The sequence below is a fragment of the Canis aureus genome, chromosome 7 (genome assembly GCF_053574225.1).
Source record: "Canis aureus isolate CA01 chromosome 7, VMU_Caureus_v.1.0, whole genome shotgun sequence".
Taxonomy (NCBI): domain Eukaryota; kingdom Metazoa; phylum Chordata; class Mammalia; order Carnivora; family Canidae; genus Canis; species Canis aureus.
The window spans coordinates 63,661,436-63,687,738 of record NC_135617.1 but is presented as its reverse complement, the minus strand read 5'-3'; the positions used below and the strand labels follow the sequence as shown (position 1 = coordinate 63,687,738).

General features: G+C 39.3%; 1 long non-coding RNA gene across 1 annotated transcript in view; it reads right to left on the bottom strand.

The window, feature by feature from the left end:
* Positions 1–26,303, bottom strand: part of LOC144316894 (uncharacterized) — a 155,674-nt gene that overhangs the window by 94,589 nt on the left and 34,782 nt on the right. The window lies entirely within an intron of this gene.

Genomic DNA, 26,303 nt, shown 5'->3' with positions numbered 1-26,303 from the left:
TGTGAAAGGCATTTTATAATTTTTAATTAATTTAGGAGAGTCACCTGTTGCCCTGAGCTTCATTTGTAATGTGACCTTCTGCAAAAAGCAACTCATTTTGGTGTGCAGAATTGGGATATAAAGGGTGAAGATACCTCTTTGGAAGTCCTTGGCCTCCTCACACAATGTCACTACTGCTTCTCCCCTAGATTAAAGAGTGGGGTCTTAGAAAAGTACAATGAGGCCCCTGAAATAGGATCTCCCAGAGAAAGAATTTCAGGTTGATAGTCCTGGATCAAACTCGCATTTGATTGGTGCTGGATGCTCCCTTGACACATCAATATTGTGTTTTGGAAACAATGGTTGAACACAGGAATGTGATTTTTAAAGAAGCTGTAACTATGGTATTATAACAGAGTCCCACTGCAGCTTTGACTGGATTTGGATCAGTAGAGTAGAAAGATATCCAGGATCACCTCCAACAGCTCTACTCTGAATAACAAGAATGGACTGACCTCCTTTCACAGGGCCACACTTATCCCGAGGGCTCTCAGATACTTTGGGGCCAGCCTCAAGAGGTAGATACTGGATTTGCTGAACAAAAATTAGTATTAGAGGAAATTGATAAAACCAGTCTTACATTCATTCTTTAGTGACAAAGCAGACAAAATACAAGATATTTTCAGTAATTAGTGTTCTAATCTGTTCTACTACTGGCCGGTCAGATAAGCTTAACTCCAGCATGGAGAAAGACACTGAACCCCTTCCTGTTGGAGTCCAGGCACCAATCTGGTACTTCCATGAAGACATTTGTCACAGCTCTGCGACACCAAGCTCCAAAACTCCATGCCCCCCCTGGATTCTCTGCCCATCAACCTTTGACCGGATACTTACTAGCCTCTTTCCCCTTCTATGTAACTGGAGTTCTAGCAGAGCCTCTATGGTTAAACCTTTTTTAACACCTTGTACCTGGCTAGGACTCTGGCTCAGGAGAACATCTATTCCATCTTGCTCTAAATTTTTTTAACTTCTGTCCCTTCTCCCTCTACAGTCTGACATTTACATTGAGTTATTTACCATTATTTTCCTGAGATGGTATTACACTAATTCAGCTCTTCATCTTGAGATGAAGAGGAAGAATTGAGTAATGGTTAAAAGAACACCCACTAGCTTGATATAATTCAAGGAGTTCAGAATAGATCACCCCTTATACATGCCGGTTGGTATATTGATAGTTGAGCTGAAGGCACTTGAGAAAAAGCAGATGCAAGAAGGGCTTTCTGACCTCTTCCTATATATAAGCAGGGCATAAAATTACCTGTGAGAAAAGGCACCCTCTATTCCAGGAGGAGAACATGGTTATCACTGGAGACAGAGTCAGCATTGAGAGGAATCTGTACAAACAAACCCACTAAAATAACCTTACCCTCCATCAATTTCCCCCATATATTTTCCAATCACTCTCCTACAGTTTACTGTCCCTGACCTAAAGCTCCACTTTTCCTTTGCCTTCTCTTTCCAGTTTGTCATTCTTTATTACAATGGTATAGAAGGCCTATCTGCTTCTTTGGTCTTCATTTCTTAGCATGTTTAAATGTACATAAAGGGAGTCTTAACATAGTTTTAACAGAACAAAGTAGATGTTGTGACTGAGCAAAATCCTAAAGAGTATACTGAAATCTTTTGTTCAGCGAGAGGTCATAAACATCTTCCCCACTGATGCCCTTCACCATCCCCCACAGGAGGCAGTTCTCCAAACTCCGCTCAGCCTTCAGAATCACTCCTACTCATCCCAGGATTTTTTTCCCTTTTTAACTTCTGCAATAATTTTCCTCTCCTGGCAGTAAAGTCGCTCTTTCTATTACAAACACAACTTCCCCTCTTCTCATGTTTTCCTCTAATCTGATTACCTGAATCTGAATGAATCTTAGGAGTTTGAGGGATGGCAGAGATGCGAGAGGAAAGGGAGGAGACAGAACACTTATATTCATCATTTGACCCTATTACACTAGTGATTGTTAAAAGTTAGCCATGTGTCATGCGGTACACGGCCGGGACTGTGGGTTATGAAGAACATACGGCGTATGCTTGGATATCAGAATTTTCCCTCAAGAACTCATCCCTCAGAAAAGATAATGAGGCTTTACAGCGACTTTGAGCTTTATTACAATGACCGAGTTCACAATGACTCACATTTTGGTGCAGTTTTGCAGTGGCTTTGTTTTGAACACAAAGTGTGGGGAATGAATTAATCACACAACACTCCAATCAATGCTGGTTCAGGACTGTGCTACAGGTCACCTGATGGGATTTGCAAAGGCAGTGGGTGGTTGTGTACACACAGTGACACCAGTTTAATTGTTCTTCAGGGTAGGTCTCCTGTCCTCAACCAAATTTTAGATGTCAGTATAAACAAGCTTTTTAGAGATCCCTTTTTAAAACATCAGAGTAAGTTATACTATAACAAATCTCTGGTCATTGGAAAAATGAGGGAAAAGACTGATTACACTATGTAAATGGGTCCTTGTGGCCTGGCATCAAATATCCGGAAGCTGTGTCTGATTCCAGTATTACTGTGTTCTATGACGGAGCACATGAGCTCTGGAACACTTTGATGATTCAGTATGTTGCTAGTGATCACAGCACTCATGTTAAAGCTACATATATGAAGAGTGAATTGCTATGTAACAGGACTAGAAGTTTTAAAAAGCTTGATTTAAAATATGCATATCGGGATCCCTGGGTGGTGCAGCGGTTTAGCGCCTGCCTTTGGCCCAGGGCGTGATCCTGGAGACCCGGGATCGAATCCCACGTCGGGCTCCCAGTGCATGGAGCCTGCTTCTCCCTCTGCCTGTGTCTCTGCCCCTCTCTCTCTCTCTCTGTGACTATCATAAATAAATAAAAAAAAAAATTAAAAAAAAAAATAAAATAAAATATGCATATCTAACATTTGATGATTTTCTTTCAGCTCTAAGTATTTGTATATTGAAGGTGTACACAGAGCATTTGCATCCTCTCACTGGAGGGTGGAAGTACCTTACATTTAATATCATTCCATATTTGTGCACTTAGGAGATTCGTTTGCCTGTATGGTGCCAGGGCCTTACTCTGCCACTCTTCTGGTTGTGAGACCCATTGGCTACCCCAACTATACCTTTTGTTTTCATAAACCAGTTAGTTTGCAGAGGAAGAGTAAGGTAAATATCCTAAAGTTAACATGCAGTCTTCCTTAGTTCTCTCATTACATATAGTGAATATTCTATTTTTATCTCTACAAACTTTATAAATGCCCCTTCCTTCCAGCACATGTTCCTGTTTCCAGCTTCTGAATTCTTTCAGCTCTCCACCCCAAAGTTACTTAGGATCTTCTACCCCATTTCAGTTTATCAAGAAATGGCCTCTTCTGAACTAAAAGGCTAATCCTTCCCCATGTTTCCTATAGCCCAGCCTTTCCCTCATTTCCCTGACTTCTATTATTTCTCCTTCTGCTCCTTCAGCTTTTCTTCCAGTAGTTCCTTCCCTTTAAGCTTAACAATCCTGTCACCCCTATCAAAACCAAACAAAACTTTGTTTCCTAGCTGATTTCCTTACAGATCAGCTTCTTAAAATGTTTGTTCCTTATACCAGGAGTCTCCAAATTGAGATGGATATACCTACAACGTATCCCAATAAAACCTGTTGGGGCATACAGATTCTCACATTCATGTTGGTCAATTCTGATCACCCTGGACACACAGGTTGATGTCTGCTCATCTGTGTGTTAGATGGTGATAGGTTACCTGAGACAAGATGTGGGCAGGGAGGGAACTCCACAATCTGGAAATGCTTCAGAGTCTCCATCAATCCACTTAGGGCAAAATATCACAAGTGATAGTGATTATTTTGTTTAAACAAATCCTTACAATATAGGCAGCATGTAATTTACACAGTTATGTGAAAATACAGATTGAAAAGACAAATACAAGCGCTTGAGTTGAAAAGCTGATGAATCTTACTAGGAAGTAGAAACTTTCAATAGCCATGTTTCAACTAATCAGTTCAAGAAATCTGCCAGAAGAATTAAAATTATCAAGACTATTAGGGTAATGTTTTTCAGTAATAGCAGGAAAATCCCATTTCTTAAGTATATACAGTGACTTGATATTTTTGAAGTCTTGCTAATCCTGATACATTTATACTAAGCATGCAGAACAGAAGAACTTCCACTGACAACAGGGCTCTGTAAGAGTTATGTAATTCCTATTCCAATATTCCACAAGATTTCACTAAATTTAGCAATAAGTGTTTAGAAGTGAAAGATAAAAATCCATTTATCACTGGGGAAACATTTGCCTCTTCCGACCATTCTAGAAATTGCTAGAATACACCAAAACAATAGAATAAGCCAAATGTATTCCCTTCTCACCAAATACTATTGGTAGATGCACAGAAAATACTGAAGCTTTGAAGCAGCAAGGTTTAGAACAAATTACATAGTGTGGGAGGTTGCAATACAGTTGGATGAAAGTATAAATGTTTTGAACATGTCTCAGATTGTGGTATCTGCCAGGTTCTATTTCCAAGATGATATATACCTAAAATTACTTTCGTAAGCCACACTCAACATTAAATGACCCTTTCATGGAAAATATAACCACTATTGATACCAGAGTAAGCTTACAGATATCACACATGTGCAATTCATCCGTTACATCATTTACGAACAGGGAATTGCCAGAAGGAAGTTGAAAGCAATGTAAAGAATAGTAAGAGTCATTGATGGTACTAATTTCATGAAAACAGACTTTTAAGCCATAGTCCACTCTTTATACTTTGCACTATGAACGAAGTGTCTTTGTAGTCTGAAAAAAAATCACTCCCTATCTCTAAAAGAGAAATGAGGGATCCCTGGGTGGCGCAGCGGTTTGGCGCCTGCCTTTGGCCCAGGGCGTGATCCTGGAGACCCGGGATCAAATCCCACGTCGGGCTCCCGGTGCATGGAGACTGCTCCTCCCTCTGCCTATGTCTCTGCCTCTCTCTCTTTCTCTCTCTGTGACTATCATAAATAAATAAAAATTAAAAAAAAGAAGAGAAATGATATACTTAAAAGATGAGTTATGCATTTGTCTAAGAATTTCTAATGTTCCATATTTGCTGACCTTGATAGGAGGTAAAAATGAAGTCCTAGCAATGATACAGGAGGAAAGTCTCTTTTGAAAAAATTCATGCTATGCACAGAGTATTTTAAAAGCACATTTGACATGTTTCCACTGTTGAAATTTTGTACTAGGAAAAGAATATCTAGAAGTCTCTTGTGCCTGCATATGAAAATCTGGAAGAATTCAACAGATTAGAAGATTATATTTTCAAACAATTTCAGCAGGTTTGGACTAACTGGTTAAATGTAGAAATGCAACACCTTCCAATTAGTCTGCAACAATTGACATCGAGGATGGGAATTTCCCAGAAGTCACAAAAATGAAATTTTACATAATTGGTAGGTAGAACTAAACGGAGTTTCACAATCTAATAAACCACCAATGGTGTAGTTCCTTCATCTGGGAGCTACAATCTTTGTAAAGTATCTTTCTCAGCTATGACAATCCTGAAAAACAACAATCAAAATAAAACTAAACTTAGATCCTGAAAACGCCATATCAAAGGGTGTTAAGCTTTTGAAAATAGAGCACTTATATTCACGTTACTGACAAATTAATGTTTTTACTTTTAGTGAAGAGGTTTTGCATTAAACGTTAAGTATTTTATGGCATTCATTTTTTGTGAATTTTTAAAAAAATGTACGTACTATAGTAGCATATACATATGGTAGAAGTATACAGACATACCACTGGTCACTGGTCAATCCAGATCACTATTTGTCTTCAAATGTTGCAACCTTTTTATTTTCATTCCAGAACTAGACGTTAACTAATGACTCCCCGAATTGGTCACAACTGAATCTTGTTTGACTTTTGCTATGTTTGATGCCATTTTTCTAATCCCTCCTTTTTTAAAACTCTTCTTACCTTGGCCTTTGTGACAACTGTCTGTTTCCTCTACTATTAATCCTTGAAGTCTTCCTCCAGGTACCTTGTTTTACCTGTCCCTTAAGAAGTTGATGTTGCAAAAAAAAAAAAAAAAAAAAAAAAAAAAAGAAGTTGATGTTGCCTAGGGAGTCCATTATGTTTACTTCTGTGTACTCCTTTGAAGTGGGTTGGAAATGATCATGTACCACTTCTCCCTGGTCTCACCTCTCCTTTCACCCAAGAGCAACCCAACATGTCATCCACCTGGCATTCTGTTCTGGAGTTTCTATCACAGATGCCAGTGGAAATCTTATGCACACATGACTCAGAAAGCCAAAGTTACACTTGGCAATATTTGATCAACAAGGGTAATAACTCTCCCAGATAAATCTTTCTTTCTTCCCCTGATAAGCAGTGGATGAAACAGTCAGTCACCTGTAGTGGCAACCAGCTCAGTGCATCTTTCTGGTCTCTTATTTCCCCACTAACTCTTGGTCCTGCTTTGTTCCCAATAAACTACCTGCATATCAGCCTCAGGTTGGGTTTCTAAAAGACACATGGGGTAAGTTCAAATCACTAACCATCTTATACATGCTCACCCGAGTGTCCCCTTCTCCACCCAGGGTTCTGTCCACACTAGTTACTAATGTCCATTCCTATCTGAATCAAGCTCCAACAGAATGAAACTTCCTCTCACTTTGTCTCTTATTTTAGTAAGAGGCACCATCAATCTGGTGGATCATTTCTGAGGACCTTGGAATCATTCTTAAGATCTCAATTACCTCAAACCAACAGGTCATAACTGAATGTTGTATCTCTCATTCTGTACATTTCTTCTAACTACTGAGGCCTTGGACTCCTTCCAACCAAAAACCTGATTGTTGTCCCATTTCCAATTTCGTTCTGCCTTTTTTTACCTGCTGTTGTAGGAGGTGAAATATTTATGGACTATGCAATTTTAAACATCTGTGTTTATAAACAATTCATCTCAAGAAATGAAGTTTCACCAATACTCTTGAAGCCTCTATTTTCAGTCAAGATCCAAATCCAAATCCATTCAGTTTCTAATGGTTCCTTAAAACTGGATCATCTGCTCTGTGAATGGTTCCAGAATCTAAGATATTGCAGATTTTATGCCTATGGTATCATTTGCGTTCTGTCCCTTCTGTCTTCTATAAATTGAAAGTTAGATCTAGACACTTCAGATTCAAATTTGTATTTTAGCAAGTACAGTAAAACAGTGGGTGGTTTTAGACCATGCATTCCAGGACAGAGCCTGAAGTAAAATGTTTTGCTAATAGGATGATAATTCATTACAATAAAGTAAGAAAAACAGGAGGGAAAGGCAGGGAGGGGCTGGCAAATATGACAATGTATATTTCTGGGTTGGTCATAGCTTCCTAAAAAGGATTTCTTAGTTGTCCTGAAAGTCTTTATAGAGGCCAAGAAAGTCAATTTCCCTAAAAGCCTTCCAAGTGATGGAGAATTTTCACAAGCTACTTTCTCCCAATGGGAAAGTTGCCCCAGGGACTATTAACTCCCCTGCACACCTGATGTGCATTCAGAGGGTCTCCAATGTTCTCCCACTCCAAGAGAGGCATGGTAAGGCAAGACTGTGAGCAATTTGAAGACTCATGATGCACCCCTTAAATATCCCTTGTTTTGTAGCAAAAGGAGGTAGCAGCAACCTTTCTTCCCAGACTACAGGAGAAGTATTAACCAGTGGTGAGCCATTAGAACCAGACTAAGGGCAGGTAAATGAGTCCAGAATGATGCATGTTTGAATCCAGAAGTGCTGTGCTCTGAACTTTGATCAGAGGGCAGTAGGGTCTGGTTGTATCTTTCTGACAAACATTAATGATCTTTTTCTAGAATCATGTTTTTGGTAGGAGATTTTGATAAATCCTTTATTAGAAGTTTTGTCCATATTGACTGTGCTTATAGTTTTCAGTTATTTTGCCCTTCCCAGACATTAGGGTGCCCAATTGATAGCTGGGAACACCTAAAGTTGAGCAACTGGGTACCCTAGGTTCCTACTGTTAGAAACCATTTAGGCCACCTACAAGCTCAGCTCACTCCAATGATCAGGATTGGTTTATAGGCTAAAGAATTCTGCCAACACTGAGCCCTTTAGGGAACCTGTACTATGGCAGGAATAGGACTACTACTAGGTGAGAAGTCAACCTTGGTATGACTCAAGGTCATACCAAAACACAGAATTGAGCTAGGGTAAAGAGAAAGGAACAAATAGACTTCAATGAGAGGCAAATGGCAGTCTCATTCTTACAAGGCCATGCAAAAAAGGGATAGCAATAAGTTGATAGCCTTGGTAATGAAGGGGAGAGCAAGCCCCAATTATAAGCAAGAAGGTAGGCAATTGGGAAGTATAAGCACATCGGCAAAGCTGCTGATATGATCTATGTTTATTTCCTGCTCCTCACAGCACTTTAGCGCTCTTCTATCTGCCACTATGGCAATTTAGCCTGGCCAAGATGCTGCCCAGCCTGGAATTGGAATTTGCCAATTCACCAGTTCCCTCAGGGTCTTTACCAGAGCCTCCACACTCAATATAAAATTCTTCCTGGAGCAGCACACTGAGTGAAGAAGGAAAGAGGGTAATGGCCATTTAAGGCACAATATGGGACACTGATGGGCAACTCTCATACAAGAGCACCTCATCAATTTGGTGAAGCTCTCTCCAGCATGCTTCAATTTGACTTGATCTGCTTAATCAGCTTCCTCCTGTTCCTTTCACAGATGCTGATCCCTAATAAAGATCTTATGCCCCAAATTGTATTGGCATCTGCTTTGGGAAGACCAATTTGCAGAAGGTCAAGACTGATATTCCTCAACTACTCAGTCTAGATTATTCCTACCCTCAGATGCCCTGGCCTCAGGCACAGGGGTACCCTTGGCTTTCATTTCTGTCTGGTCTAACCCTAGCCATCAGCTCTTGGTTACTGAAATTCATGGTCGTTGACAGTCAGGGTAGCACCAAGAGGTGCCAAGTAATTCCTACAAATGTTCCTATCTCCCATCACTACCTAATAGCCTTAGCTCCTCACTATAGCCAGAGTTATATTCGTAATTTTCTTTTTGTGTGTCCTTGGTAAGAAAAGTTCTTTTCTGCTGCAAAATACCAGGCTCCCTTACAACAAAGCATAAGGTGGTGCAGGCAGACTAACAAGTTCTTAAGTGGATCTTGAGAGGAGATGATAAGAGCGGTTGTTCCTACCTCCACCCTTTCGTAAAAGAACATAGGAATATTCTACTGGTAGCATCAAATTGCGGCTGTTGGCACAGAGTATGTGCCTATATATCAGGATGGCAGAGTGTCAAGTACACCAAAGCTGATGTATCAACCCTAGACAAGGGGCCATACTCAAGTATGTCAGGCTAGCAGCCTCTGGGCTACGTAATATACAATAGCAGCCAGTGTTCTTTTGTGTACCTATTGTTGGGTTGGTCACGGTCTACCATGAGTCCACCTGATTATTGCATGTGTCATACACAACACTGAGTGGGGATAGGATTAATAAGAATGGACTCCCACATCCTTTAAGATAGTATATACTGTTCCCATATATGTTCCAATATACAGTATTCTAGTTTCTGTCTTGGACAGGATACAGTTTCACAGGCTTCTCCCTTGAAGGGTTAAAAAATGTAGATCTTTTTGCCTGTATAACCTTAGTCCATATATCAGGAAGCAACATGGTTTTACCAACTGCCAAGTGGGTTCAACCATTACAGGCCTTCAAATAAAGTGGGAAGCAACCACAGAATGGATCAAAGATTCACTGGATTGAGCAAGATAAATTTGGGAGGGGATAGCAACCCTCCATACCCTTTAATAGAAAAGTTGCGAGTGTTTTAGATCCCTTATATCAGTAACATATCCAACCCTGTATCCAACAATTCCTGAAAAATCTGTGTCCTTTCCTTTCCACAGGGTGGAGTTCCTCAAATTAAGTGACCACAGATGCTTTTGGGGAAGAGCTTGGGGAGTCAGTGCTCTACGTACTTGCCATGTTATTATAGGGCCCTTCTTCAAGGAATCTTAGCCAGTACTGGCTGAGGTATGAGTACTGGGCAGGGGATAGTGGACTTTCCACTGGGGCAACTGGTCTTAATCTTCTGCTCATCTACTCTTGATCCCTTTTGGTTGTATAAATCAAATGATACTCTGCTGGCCACCCATCTTTCTTATTAATCCAGTAGATCCCAGTCTGGTAGCCCTATGGATTAGGGTTTCTCCTTGCCACTCTGGGTTTATGGTTCTTTATGGCAATAGAGGCGAGAAAGCCTAGCTCTGTGTATCTCCCTGCCAAACTTGGCTTACAGGAGACCTCTGCCACAGTAGTTTCTCATGGATATGGTATCATCCTCACTAGTGCCCGCTTTTAGTTCTAGAGAAAGGAGTGACTGCTGGGGCATCCTAGGGAACAGATAGCACTTGACTTCTCTAGTCAAATATTCAAACAATTTAGGCCACCTACCTCATATGCTTTACAACATAGACCCCAGAGTAGGAGAAATATATGAAAGCTTTTCCAAGTAAATCTCTACATTTAGTCATCAAGGACTAGGGAAATAACCATTGAGTGGTACCAGAGACTAGGAGGATCCTTGTCTGAGGATTTAACTTGCCCTATACATCCTTATTCTATTTGGAAATTCAGGAGTTTTTCCACCTTTCATATCACTAACACGTACAACCCTTTATTCAATACTTTCTGAAAGATCTTCATATTCTCTTTTCCTCAGATCATAGGATAGGGATAGACTCTGGAGAAACACTACTGTAGTGTCCTTGCTATAATAGCACAGATTCTTCCCTCAAGGTGAGTTAGCAAGTGTGGAAACTGAGTAAGATAGTTTCTTCCTTTTAGGTCAGCCAGTTTAAGTCTCTTTACCCATTCTTGGTTGCATTTGTCATACAGATCAAGACCTTTGTGACTGCCAATCTTTTGTGCTAGCTGTGTCATAGTCTAATTGCCTTGTGCATTAAGACTTCTACGTGCTACTCTGGCCTTATGGCAATGTAAATGATTAGTGCTATTGCGTGACCTTTGCTATTTCTGATTCCTACCATTTGCATGTACACCAGTGAGTCCAGTTCAATACAAACCTATACCAACCTGGGCCTCTAGAGGACAGCCACTCCTGCTTCTCAGTGAGCCTGGTGTTTTCTATCACTAGTGTGGAACACTTGTTTTAGGGAAAAGACTGACCTCGAGGGACCCTGATAATATCTTGGCTTTTCTTTAAGAAACACACACACACACACACACACACACACACACACAAAACCTTTTAGCAGGCCCACCTCTGAGCCCTTTCCCAAAACTTTGCCATCTCCCTCATTTGCCCTATGTCAATGGCTCTCAACTTGGCTGCAGTCAAAAGTACCTGGGGAATTCTGAAAACACTGATGCTTGTGCCTTATAGGTCCTGATGTTAATTTATTTGTAAGAGATTATGGAAGATGAAGGGTAAAGATTCAAGAAAACACTCCCTGCATTCACCACAGATGGGAAGTCTGAGAACCTTCTGTATTATATCATAGCTACTGAAACTCAGTTTCAGAATCCCCTGAAATGCTAGTCAAGCATAAAGGCCCCAGCTCATTGAGGCAGGAAAGTGTCTTGCCTTTATATTTTCACCAAGTTTTATAGATGATTCTAATTCCCACAAAAACAAAGGAGTCATTGGTATAGTTTGCTGGCAGTTGTTGCCACTCTCTTAATACCCGCAATGTAACTTTGTTGCCGTCCAGTAGATGAGAACAATTCTGAAATACCAACTCCTGGCAGAGGCTTTCACTGACCAAGGATAGAATAAATATAGCCTTAATAGATTAAACACCTCAAGTGTGTAAAGTTGTCTAAGTAGAGAGCTAATGTACTGATCATTAGCTGTTTACTAATGCATTTTGTAACTTTTTAGCATTACCACTAAAATCACAAGAATAACCTCATTAGCAGAAGGAAATAATGGGACAAAAATCTAATTAGTTTAGAAGAAAGCAGGGAGAGAAAAAGAATCAGACTTTGTGGAATAAATCTTAAACCTAAGTATTAGTAACAAAGGGCTAAATGTTTCTGTTATCAGGCCTGAAAAACTTACACACGCACATGTGCATGTGTTCATGCACACAATCCACAACATAAGAATGTAGAAAAGTTGAAGGTGAGAGAATAGAAGTTATATTCACGTGTCAAAAAAACACTGAGGTCAAATTACTGTGTGTACTCAAACTGAATGATCTCATTTTGAAGTGACTATCTCTAATACTTTTCTACCTCAAAATATATTAAAGTTTGTAGTTCTTTCAACATAAAAATCCATAAACATACGGGAATATTAATCTAGTTCCCTCAGTAACTGATAGAAAAGTAGACCGATCAGTAAGGAAATTAAAGATTTGACCACTACAATTAATAAACTGGAACACATACATCAAACACTATACCTAGTAAAACAGATTCAAGCACATGCAGGATTTCTGCTAAATAAAGCAAAGCAAATTTCAAAGGCAATTTATACTGAGTGCCAATTAAATGCAAGTATACTAGAAATCAGTGACAAAAGTGACAAAATTCTGTTTTTGGGAATTAAGGTAAACCACAGGTCAAAGAAAAACTTAATGCAGATTATAAATTGGAGGATAAGGTATTCTTTCTGTTCAGAATGTAGAAACCTTCAGGAGGATACTCAAGCCAGATGATTGACAAAATTTTACCTTGAGTAAAATTGAGTCCAGAAGGCAAAGCAAGCAAGTGAACTAGATTCCATAGTGTTAATCATCTCTGGAGGGAAGACACTACAGTCTTACATTGGCAGAACACAGAAGGGAGGGGCGGTAGCCTCTACAGAAGTGGGGAAGAAGAAATCAGGGAGAATGTTCAGGAATTCTTAAAGGCTAAGTGTGGGGTGCCCAAAACAGGAGAAGTTCACATTCACAAGATCTTTGGCAAGAGCCTCCTTGGGCTGTTCTGCTTGGTGGCACAGGCATGCAGCATAGGATTGGCTGCAGCTGGGGGCAAGGTACAGCTAAGATCCAGGAAAGGGGGAGTTCTCGCAGAAGGAAATAAAGCATTATATGACTGGGAGAGAAGTGATAAATGCTCTCCTCCCAGAGCCTAGCAAAGACCCAAAGCTTATAGAGGAGAATCAAAACCCATCTGCCTTTGAGAGAGAAGGTATTTTCTCTTCCCCACTGCTAAGACTAAAGGCAAGTGCCACAGCATCTGGGAGGGGAAAAAAAAAAAAGAGCACGAAACCTCAGTCTACCCCTATTCCTATACCAATACAAATAGAGGTATGATACTGCTAGGTGATGGTAGGATGTGCTTTCCTGCTAAGACCAGGGACAGTGTTGCTGCCATGGGAGTGGGTAGAGTTGCTCAGAAACCCAAGTCCCAGGCACATTGGACCAACCTGAGACTAAAGCTGATCAAGGAGAATAGAGAACAGCTCTGCCCTTGCTGTAAGCCAGCATTTATAACAAGCCTAGCAGTCTATTGGGGCAGGCCAAGGACATGGAGAGACCCTTTCTGTGGCACAGGCCTTGAGAAACAGCCAAAAAGTGGAGGATGGGCAGGAACACAGAGGGAAGAAACAACTCTGGCGCCATGAACATAAGGGAAAAGCAGACTAGTATAGAAACTGAAATCCATAAAGGTAAAACACTAACAGAACCCCAAAACTAAGTCAACATCTGGCCATATTGGCTTACTACCCCATCCCTCCATATATTCTAATAGCATATAGCCCACTTCTAGGTGAGAATTTTAATCTGTTTGCAGTAGCTGGTGCTTAAACTGAGAATGGGAAGACCTACCTATTATAAAGGGATGAAATAGTCAACACAACCAACAGGGATACCTCAATATTCTAGAATACCAGACAGGGACTTTAAGCTACTAGATAGAAGATTTAGTGAACAAGATGCATGAATAGAGAATTTCAGCAAAGAGAAGGAAATAGATAATATAGATAGAAAAATCTATTAAAACATTAGAAAAGCTAGCAAAAATACAGGGTATCAGGAAAAGATGGTCTCCTTATGTCTCATTAGAAGACTTGACCTAGCTGAAATAATCCATAAACTTGAAGACACTTGAATAGAAATGATCCGAACTGAGGCAAAACAAACCCCACCCCTCAAATCCAAGACCTATAGAACTGTATCTCATGGTTTAACATGAACATCTCAGAAGAGTATAAATAAAGCAGAATATAGAGAAAATAGTGGGGCCAGAGGGTACCATGTGAACACTAACTTCTGCTCAATTTTGCTATGAACCTAAGATTGCTTTAAAATAGTCTATTTTAAGTAGGGGAGAAAGAAAGGCTGAAAAATTTAAAGTAGTAACAAAACCACATATCCTAGAAGCTCTAAGAACACAAGCAGAATGCCAAAATAAATACATCCATAATCAGATTTAACAGGATTATATTAAACTCCAAAAGTTTTGCTTTCTCTAGTAATTGACAAGTTCATTCTAAATTTATATGAAAAAGCCAAGGGACAAGAATAGCTAGTGCACTGCTAAAGAGAAACAAAGCAGAGGCATGTTCTACTAGAAAAAGACTTTAAAAAGTGGTAATGAAGACCAACAGAACAGAATGAAGAACCCAGAATAGACTCAAGTATACGGAAGTCTAAAATGACACAGCTGCCTCAGAGCAGGGTGGGGTGGGGGGGTTGAGTCAGGAATGAATGCTTCCATAAATGGAGTCTAAGACGGGAAGTCATTCATATGGAAAAGCATGAATATGGACCCTACCTCTCACCATGGGCAGAAAGTATCAATTCCAGATATATTAAAGATGAGGATGTAAAAGGCAGTTTATTCTGTTGCCTTCTAAAGTTATTTTAGGACTTTGAGGCAAAGTAGAAAACCTTTGATAGGTTAAAAAACACATTAAGTATTAATCTGTGCTATATTAAAGAATTGAGAATTAAGGAGGCATCATAGAAACACCATTTTAAATTGGGAGAAAATATTTGCACCATATAAAATTAAGAAGAGGCTAGATATTCAGATTATATAATGAGCTCCAATAACTCAGAAAAACTCTTCATGTAAGCAGAGATAGCCAGTAACATGAATGACTAGGGAGGAAGTCAAACATGAGATTATAGAAGCAACAGTATTGGCAAAAATTCAAAAGATAAACACCCAACTTTATCATTGAGGCCCAATGGGAGCCAAATGGCTTGATCAGTTTAAAAATAGGACAATTTGCAAAGAGATTCTTCACAATGATGTTGGCAGTGTGTAGAGGGGACACACTGGATAGTGTAATAACGAAGAGAAGTGGTTATCTACTCCAGAGGAGCCAAAGGAAGAGTAGTTACCTTCCTTCAGATCTCTTGCCAGTGTTCCCCATTGGGAGGGTCAAACTAGAGAAGCCTGGGTGATAAGATGTTCAGATCAGCCTCTGGGAGCATAGAATAGACTAGAGAAAGGGAGTCTGGAGAAGTAACAAGGTCCCTGAAACTCTGGGCTTGTTAGAGATAGACCAAGGAGAACTTTAATACACAGCTGGGAATAGAAAACATACAAGTGCACTGGAATACAGTTTGGTGGTTTCCAATAAATATAAGGTCCACATGCCCAATAACTTCTAGATGTACACCATAAGGAATCTCTTAAATATTGACACCAGGAAACCCCTTCAAGAAGGTTTATAGTATTGTTCAGATAGCAAGAACCTGGAGTGAATCCAAAACTATTAACATTTGTTCCCAGTTTTAGTCTTTGCCCTTCTGTTCTAGTCACTGTACTGCAGGAGGGCGGACCTCGTCCTTGCAGGCTGAATTTCCCAGGCTCCTCATTCTGTTGGCTCTTAGCTGTTTTTTGCCCAGGGAGAATGCTGATGGGGAACTGGAAAGTGGCAGAAGTCCAGGGTATTCCTTCCCCTTCTTTGTCTCAGGTAGCTCCTCTAGGACTTAGACCAACCTTGGCTTTACTTTCTCCAGGTACCCCAACCTGGGCTTCCTAATATGGTTTTCTCCTTCCTATCTTCCCAGCTTAGGGGGATATTGAATCCCTGCAGCTGTTCGTTTTTCAGTTTCCTCACTATCTCCATCAGTTTGGCTTCTAGCATGTTCATCTTCAGAATAACTCATTATCTGGATTAGATTCCCTTTGTAGTAAATACTTGAAATGTTTTCTGTTTTCCTGATTTAGACTGATAGAGGATACATTGCACAAAGAAAAAAATGCCAAAATAAGGATGAAAATTGCTTAGTTTTATAAGGCTATCATAATTTGATACCATAGAGAATAAGAACAGCAAGCTATAGGTCAACATCATTAAGATTCAAAGAATCTAAAATTATTTGAAAATCAAACATGACAGTGTATTAAATATATAGGGTTCAAGTAAAATTCATCTCAGAAATGTAAGGATAGATCAATATGGGGAGTAGGATCAATAACTCACTGCATTAATGTGTTAAAGGAGATAAATCATTATCTCGAATTTCAAAAAATAAACATTTGCAAACTTTGAATTTTCTCAAGCTAGAAATAAAAGGAAATATCTGTAACTTGCTATAGGGAATCCTCTAAAGGCTTAGAGCAAACATAATTTAATGATGAGCCATTAAAAGTACCCAATTTAGTTAGGAAAAAACCCAGCATTACTGCTACTGCTATTTTTCACCATTGTAATGTTGTCCTAGCAAGTTAAATAATGTTGTTAGAAAGGGAGAGAGTATTTGTATCTGTGACTATTTCCAGTTCAAGATGGCAAACTGAAAATTCTTATTCCTTACCTTATTTGTTAATATTTTAGAAAGAAGTTCACAAACTACAATGCAGCTTGAAATGGGAGGAAAAGGTCTATACTAGACTTAAGATAGTCCTGTTCACCCATGACAACTAGAATTCACATCCCAGGGGTCCTACAAGAGCACTATTTTCTGCTTAAGACAACATAGCCCATAGACCCCCAATCTCCATGCCCTGGGGAACAGTATAAACAGCTTCTTGTGGGTCAATGCACAAAAGGTGGATGGTGGGAGGAATCTCTACTGAACCAGATAAACTCAGCGGCTCAGGCCTCTTGATATTCATAAACTCAGATGTACTGGCTTATTAAGTTTTGAAGTCAAAATCAGGGCTAGTATTTACATAAATTATATGTTGTCAAACCCCCTCCCCCCTCCTTCTCCCCAACCCCATTTTAGCTTAGAGATGGTAAATCTAAACAGAGAAACCATTTGTCCAAAGCTAAGTGACCAGTTAGTGGCCAAGTTCCATCATTATCCAATATACATCTACTTAACCCCCCAAAAGCTAGTGGAAGTCTCTTCTTCACCCAGCTCAGTTCCTTAAAGAGTCAGTTTTTATATTTATCAGCTGTGTCAATGCATTAGTTTCTGCTTATTTTGTTCCTTAGTGATCTTAAACAGGAAAAAAAATTTGGCTGAAGCTTTGGTTAAGCCTGAATGTTTTTTTTCATTAAAAAAATGTTTTTAAATTTAAGGCTATGAGTTTACCTCCGAGTATTTGATTTATTCTTTGATCCAGTAGTTATGAAGCAAAGCACTTTAAATTGAAAGGCTATAGGAATTTTTATTTTTTTTGGTAGAAGTTCTATCTTCTTGTGACCATGTAATATCTATGTTTGGAAATTTAAGATTTCTGGCCTATTATAGTACTGATTTCTATTAGTTTTTTAGGGATGCTTGGGAAAATGTATGCTCCGTTAATAGTTCAATGTATAATTATTTTTTTATTTTTAAAAATTTTTTTCAATGTATAATTATTTTAGCATAGAGCTCCAGATTTTTCTTCTACTTTAATAAAGTCAGATAGGAGATGCAATGTAACCCAACAAGTCACATTCCTAGATTTATCCCACATACTCTCAGATTCATAAAGGGAATATTCTAGAATATTCATCTTAGTGTTAAGAAAAGTTGGCAGGGAATCTAGAGGTTTATTATAGGAAATGAAAGATGAAATTACAGAAGTTAGAAATCAAACTGCATGTAGTGTAACAACCATCACCAATCTTGGAGTGTTAAATGAAAATGAGAGATCTATATCATTTATGTAAATTAAAGATACATATAACATCTTTTATTACCCAAGAATAAATCCATGTTTTCAGACATTTAACACATATTAAAGTAATTGGCTATAGGAGAGGTTGGAATGGAATGAAATCAATAAGCAGAAAAGGAAATAGATGTGGCCAAAATAGTTCTGGTTTAAGTCATTTGATATTTACCCCCCAAAGATACTGGTGTAGTGAAATGCCAGGATGTCTGCACTCCAATGTTCATAGCAGCAATGTCCACAATAGCCAAGCTGTGGAAGGAGCCACTATGTCCTTCAACGGATGAATGGATAAAGATGCACATATACACAGACACACACACACACACAGGAATATTAGTCATCAGAAAAGATGAATACCCACCATTTGCTTCAACATGGATAGAACTGGAGGGTATTATGCTGAGTGAAATAATAGGACAAACATGGTTTCACTCACATGTGGAATATAAGAAATAGTGAAAAGGATTATAAGGAAAAGGAGGTGAAGTGAGTGGGGAAAAATTAGGGAAGGAGACAAACCATGAGACTCCTCTGGGAAACAAAGGATTGCAGAACTGGAGGTGGATAGGGGAATGGGGTTAACTGGGTGATGGGCACTAAAGAGAGCACTTGATGGGATGAGCACTGGATGTTATACTATATGTTGGCAAATCGGAATTAAAAAATAAATCATTTAATATTTGGCACCTAAAAGATCAGGTTCATCCAAGTCCATTGTCTTGTCTTTACATCTCTTGCCACCTTTCTTCTCCCTGCAAACCTCACTTTCCAGGTTCCCCTGCTAGTGATGGATCATTTTTAAGATAGTCCTCATGGTCATTGCCTCTGGTATTCACAAAGTTGTGAAGATCAAGTATGGGCAGGACTTGTTACTTGTGTCTAGTAAGATATAGCAAAAGTGAAAACAGGTCATTTCCATGCTTAGGTTACATAAGACTGGGACATTTATCTTGTAGATATACTATTTTCCTTTTTTGCTTTTATGAAGTGGTCCATTGATATTTGATGAACCCATGTGGCAAAGAAAATAGAGAAGTCTCTAGAAACTGAGGATGGCCTCCATCCAAAGCCAGCAAGAAACTAAGTTTCAGTAAAACTGGATTTCTTGTGATTTTGGACTAACAACCATCTAAATTTGGAAGTAGATTCTTTCCCAGTCAACCCTTCAGATAAAAATGCAGCCCAATCAATACACTGATGGAGGTTTTGTGAGACTATAAGCAGAGGAGCCAGTTAAATTATGCCTGAACTCTTGATCCATAGGAACTGAGCTAATATATGTGTGTTGATTTAGGCTACAACAGTCACAGTATTCTTATGTAACAATAGATAACTAAAACATCTGTCAACAGACTTCTGGCTTGGTTCAGCAAATGGCAGATACTAACAGGAGACAGCAGAGAAATAGAAGCTCAAGTATTTCTCACCTTTCCTCTCAGGTTTGAGGGGCATCTCACAGTGGCTACATGCCCTCTATGTTGCCCATCTGTCAGATAGCCTTCAAGTGGCCTTGGTCCCTGGGACCGCCATACCATCCTTTTATTTCATGAGTTTAGGGTGCTAATGACTGCCCACTGTTGCCAATCTGAGTTAATCCACTGATCATAAAAAGCAAAAAGGGATATCTATGAAACTAATTCTAAGTGTTTGTTGAACTCAAGTCCAGTAAAAATAACTGAGCCAATGTTGATTTGCAAGAGGCCTTATTTTCAATGGATTGGTTTTTTATTTCTGAAGTAAACAATTTGAGAAAAACATCTAAGTAATAGGATTTCCAATCCATGAATAAGATCTAACTCATGTTAAAATGCCTATTCTCTCCATAGAGTATAGTCAACATAATACTAAACAGGATACCAGCACTTTCTGTAGTAATTGACACCAATTCATGTAGAAATAGAGATTGGTCTATATTAGAATCCTTCAGCTATTCAAAGTTAGAGAACTTTTACTACCCAACAGACTAAAAGCTACAATAGTCAAGATAGTGATATTAGCATTATATTGGTCACAGATCACTTGCCAGCTTAAGCGTTCTGGAAAGCCTATGCAAGGCTTAGGGATGCAAAAGTTTGAGGTAGTAATACTTGGGAAAGAGGTAAGATAGAGTTCACAAAATTGCAATGCAAACCAAACAGTCCACAACGGAGAAATTTTGCTCCAAAGGGGAGGTCCAAAATGGATAGGAATAGCTAGATTTTACCAAAGTAGCAGTAGCCAAGGGCAAGCTCTGGACAGCTTCCAGCCAATGACTGACCAAGGTGGTGGTATAGTCAATGATCAGGGGCCCCCCTCAAGAGCAGGACCTCACATCAAAAGCTAATGCAGACCCTGACGAACTAACAGCTGGGAAAATATCCAATAGTCCTATTCTTTATACCTGGGCATGGAGTCCTCCCCTGAGTATATCAAGGAGTCCAGAAACAGATTTCTATGCTCAATCTTTAACAAAGACACCAACATGATTTAGTTTTTTTTTTTTTAATAGTAAACATGACTAAAACAACTAGATATTCATATGGAAAAGAGTTAATCACAAATTCCACCTCATACCTTAATCCATACATACAGGTTAATTTGAAATGGATTACAGGGACACCTGGGTGGCTCAGTGGTTGAGCACCTGCCTTCAGCCCAGGGCATGATCCTGGAGTCCCAGGATCGAGTCCACATCGGGCTCCCTGCATGCAGCCTGCTTCTCCCTCTGCCTCTCTCACTGTCATGAATATAATCTTAAAAAAAAAAAATGGATTACAGACCTAATTTAAGAAGTAAAGCTACAACAATTTAAGTTTATATAGGACTGCTGCTGACCTATTTTTCCCTTCCTTTTGGAGAGGTCTGTAAGTTGCTTTTGCACTACAATGGTAGAGTTAATATTTGCAGAGGCCATATGTCCTACAAAGCCTAAAATATTGTACCTTGGCCCTTTCAGAAAAGATTCTTCAGTCTTGCTAATAGTATTTGCTAGATCATCTGGCTCAAGCAGCACAGGCTGGCTGGGTCTACTAAAAGAGCATGTTTCTTCTCTAGGCCCCACTTGGAGTTGCAGACTTTTCTACCACTCAGTAGTAGGTGAGAACAGTGATCCTAGGCATGGAATATGCTCCTTTCAAACCTAAGAAGCCCCACACCAGGTGTTATGCTTTCTTCATGATGGAAGCATAACTTTTTTATGCTGTATAACTCCAATTATAAAAGCTTTACTGATGGGATAGGCCCCTGAATATGAATGGTCTTCTATACCATGAAGCATATTGCCTTACCAATACTTCCAGTGTGTTAGCCCCTTTCTGCTCATCTAGTCAAGTTAGCATACCCTTAGTAGAGTCTGTATGAGGTCCTTCAGACATTGTTGGTTCTAATCTCTTCAGACTATTATGAGTTCGAAGAGTTTATATAGCTCTGGGACAAAACAGTTACTTAATACTGACTTAGTTCTATCACTGGCTGGGGGCAGGGGAAGAGGGGCAAGGAGGGCGGGATATACTCTTCAATAAAGTTATAAGGAAAAGAGAATTAGATTCATTTGTAATTGGTTTGTGACCAGTGTGAGGTTAATACTTAAGTCTGAGGCAGAACTTTATAATTGAGAAAATAAGATATTTGTGACTTAAGAAAAGGTTTCCTAAATATACAAGTATTGTCCATGAAATATTAAGAATTTATGTACAAAGGACATGAAGGAGTGAAAGGAAAAGGTACAACTGGGAAGAAGATTTTAGTCCTAGAGCCAATAAAAGATTAGTATTCAAAGCATATGAAGAACTCCTAGAAATCAGAGCCTTAAAAAAATAAGGTTAAAGATCTACCATGAGACCTTAGCAAAAACTATTCATATAAAGTTGAGCATGTTTTCACATACGTAATTAAGAAAATTAAAGTGATTCTTGTATTATGCCATTGTGGTTTTGTCTAATTTAAAGTTTTTTTTTGCCTATAACTAAGAGTTGGCAAGGATATGGAACAAAAGGAAATAATTATTTCCTACTGGTAACACAGAATTCATGCTGAAACCTCAGAAAAACAAAGTTAAAAATATCCAGGCTCTAAATCCACTTCCAGATATATACCCTTGAGAGATCTACTCCTGTAAGGAGATATTGTATACCGGTACAAGAGTTGTCCAGGAATGTTCAAAGCAACACTTATCATAAAAGCAAGCATCTGAACCCAAAGTCCACAAGAAAATGTATGAACCTTCACAACTTACAAATTGGAACAAACTGGTGAATAATTTATGGGGAAATGCATGGATAAATATCACCTTGAATAAGCCACAGAAGTACTATAGTAGTTTACATAAAAGCCTGAAAAGCCACAAATACATTATGGTTAAAAAATATGAAAACAAGGAATTGAGCAATTCTGGAGAGGTAGCCAAGGGGTTGGGTATTGTGGTCACAAAATGAATTGGTAGGTTCATTGAAGTAAAAGCCAATGGCATTCTTCAACTAAAGATTTGTTAATTTACTTAAAATTTGAGCTAGAATATATGCATTTATTGTGTGCACCTTTTAAGTGTAGGAGGATGATTTGGCATGTTTATCCCTACCCACTTTCCTGGGCAAGAAGTAGAACATTTCTTTCACCTGAGAAAGCTTCCTCCTACCCTAGGAAACAATCTTTCAGATTATATATGGCTCTAAAACAATCAGAACAAAATTATGAAGTATATACTCTTGTTAATTTCTGGGCTGCTTCAATATCCCTGTTAAGCTTTTCCAGTTTTCCATCACCCATATTAAAGTCAAATCTACTAGAAAACACTCTGGATATATCAAGCAAGGGCAATTTTTTTTTTTTGTTAGACTTTGATGGATATGCCAGCTCTGAAGCAAACATATTCCTGAAAAGTCCATTTTACACTGTTTCATGTGTGTCTATGTTGCTAGATTCCATTAACTCTAGTCTTATTTGAGATTGTGAGTACCAGCCCCCAATTTTCTTTCTGTGCTATCCTTAGTTTCATAAATAAGATTATTTGGGCTTTGAAATAAGTCGAGAAAGATCCCTTTCTCTAGAAGACTTTGTAAGATTGGAGTTAACCATTTGAGAAAGCTTAATTAAGAAACAGCCTGAGTTTATTTATGGAGCTATTCAGATAAGTTATTTCTTGATTCGTTATGGTGAATACTGTTTTTCTAGAAATGTTCGTGTTATCCAAGTTTTCAAAATTGGCATAAAGTGGCTCATAAAATTCTTATTATGTATCTGTAATTACATTCCATTTCAAAAATCCAAATGTTTACTTGGAGCATCTTTTTGACCAATTATTTTTAGTTTTCCCAAAAGTAGACCCTAAGAATTTGGGTACAAGTAAATTTGGGAAATACCAGTGAGCAGAGTGGGGAGAGACCAGAGAAAGCAGCCAATATGTGATATATTACTAAGGCTTTTACCACTGGGAATGACTAGAGCTAATCTTACATGGAAATTCTGAAGGCATCCTGTCTGAGGTGCAAACATTGGGATGTTTTACAGACTAACTTCAGAGATGTGTTAATTCCCCAGCATGTAAGGGCTGCCCTATGCAAAGACAAAGGGCTCTTATATGGCTTTGGGGAGAGACTTCAGGTAGCAATGTGACACTGGCAGGTGGAGATTAGCCTATGCTCACCGATGTGTTAAGAGCTGAGGGATATGAGTAGGTACCAACAGAACCTACTCACATGTTTTGCCAGGTTTCTATTTCCTTGGCCTTGCCACAGAATCACTGCTTTCTATTTCATTGGGTTCTGTTATTGTATACATGTGGTTATGTGTGTGTGCGTGTGTGTGTGTGTATACACAGAGAAAACCCAAAAAAGGTAGAAGTGGCATTTGTTCAGACATAGAAAGTGCCAAAAGTAGTTTAAATTTTCATTTTCTGTATCCCGTAAGTTTTGATTTATGGCAGCACTTATCTTTCATTTCTAGTATCTTCTACCTTACATTAGGATTTGTTCTTAGACCAAGAATTTATCAATGGTTCCTAGATTCCTAACATGTGGGTATGAAGTTGAAATCCATGAAGATAACAAAACTTGGGTCAGAGAAGCTGATCTGTATGTAGCAGAAAGTTTTGGCAGCCCAACTCCATCCCCTTAGCCCAACTAATTTCATGCTAATCATGTCCTATCTCACTTCTTTCCAATTCCCCACAGCTTTCTATGAAACCTGAGAATTCATTCAATTTGCAGGAAGAGTAGTTCAGAGTGACAGACCTGATGCTCTTGGGGGCAGCCCTCAAGTCAATAGGACTGGGTGGTAATGGATATTTTCTCTGGCCTCCCATGCTGCAGAGGCACACCAGCAGCACATGATCTAAGGTTCCTCAGAGGCCCCCAGTGGGGTTGAGTCTCCCTCGCTAAATTAGGATTTTTATTGCCTTTTCTTGTTCCCCTGCCCCCTTTTGCTCCTAGTGATCACAAGTCACTTGAACCCAAGTTGTTTTTTCAGCCTTATTTCTGGGATAAACAGACCAAGGCAGGGTGATGGCAGTGCCATGAAGTTTGTTGAAACTTTGTGGCCTGATGTCAGGTATTTTATAAACATTTCATGTGTTCTTGGGACACCGGGGTGGCTCAGCGGTTGAGCATCTGCCTTTGACTGAGGGTGTGATCCCGGAATTCTAGGATCAAGTCCCACACTGGGCTCTCTGCATGGAGCTTGCTTCTCCCTCTGCCTCTCTGTAGGTCTCATGAATAAATAAAATCTTAAGATTTAAACATCTCATGTGTTCTTGTAACTGCATATAGTCTGAATTATTGGGTTCTGGTTCTGATTGGTGAGGTAGTGATCGTGTGTCCTTTAGGTCGTATCTGTAAAGTGTCTTTTGTTCAATCAACATTCTTACCGATCTTTGCCCATCTAATATATCATACATAGCATGCAGACACCTGTTGCATGCTGCTTGGGTCTCTTGTCTCATCTGTCCTTTGTTCTAGCAGCTGATTTCACAAGGATATAACCTAACAGCGTGTTGTATCACATTCATGCAAACACCTTATCTCCTGCCCCTGGATTTCCTTAGTCAGATAGGGGCGGAGACATAGGATGTCCCAGATCTTTGCTTAGTGCCCAGGCATGTGGGAATGGGATGTAAGGGTAGGCTGCATGGAACCAGCCTCTGACTCATGTGAGACAAAAGATCAATTCTTCCTTTCTCTCTGAGTGAATGGTCAAATTATATAGAATCTCAGGACGGTCTGACAATACTGAGAAGTCAGTCGAGTTATTTTCCCCCTTTTCCTGACTGGAACATGTCCTTTTCTGAGTCACATTCCCATGGCTTACTGCTAATTTTGGCTGCAGATGCTTTGGACCCTTTCTAAATGAACTTGAACTCATGCTGACGATGTCAGGCCACAAGTGAGCTATGTGTCTTTGTGCTTTCTGTTCCCAGAAGCCCCTGAAGTCAGCTCAGCATGTGTGGAATCACATTTTGGAAGTGAGGGGTGTTAAACTCAGGGAATATATCCACCAATGTATAGCGGGACTTGTGGATAAATGCCCCAGATAAATGCCCCATTCTTCATACAGAGAGGATTCTAGAAGATCTCCTTTGTGTTTCTCAGAGATATCTGCAGAACCAAGACCCTGTAGCATCACCATTTAAGACTCGTCCCTTCCTTGGCTGGAGGTACAGGTAGAATGGGAAGCGCTGGGTAATGCAGTGGCTCTAGTACGTAAACTGTATCACATAATGAAAGTTAAGGATTGTAGAAGAGCTGGGCTTAAAAAAACTGATTTAGAAACCTTGAAGATAGATCGATAGATTACTATCAACTCAGGACAGGTTGTAAAAGAATACTTCATTGACTTTAAGGAAATCTTCATTTCCTGTAGCTAGAGGACAGACCACATTGATAAATCAGGCTGAGGATTTGTATTTGAGATACAAATGACGTTGGATGTGAGGACTTGATAGGTCTCCTTTATCTAGATTAAAAGCCTTGGTAGGGCAAAAAGTGGGGCCCTGCAATCCAGGATGGGTACATTTGGGTGGATACCCAATAATCAAAACCTGATATCTAAATCCTCCAAACTTAGAGAAGTAGTCCCACCCCCTGCTGGAAAGCAGCAGCAGCTTCTTGCCTGAAGATCATGAAAATATAAGACAGATACTTTGGAAGAGGTTACATGCTTAAAAATTCACCTCTTTCTTATGATTATCTCAAGGGAAATAAATAGGGTCAGGTGCAAAGCAGGAATCCAGTTTCTGTCCTAAGAGGAATGGTTGCAAGCC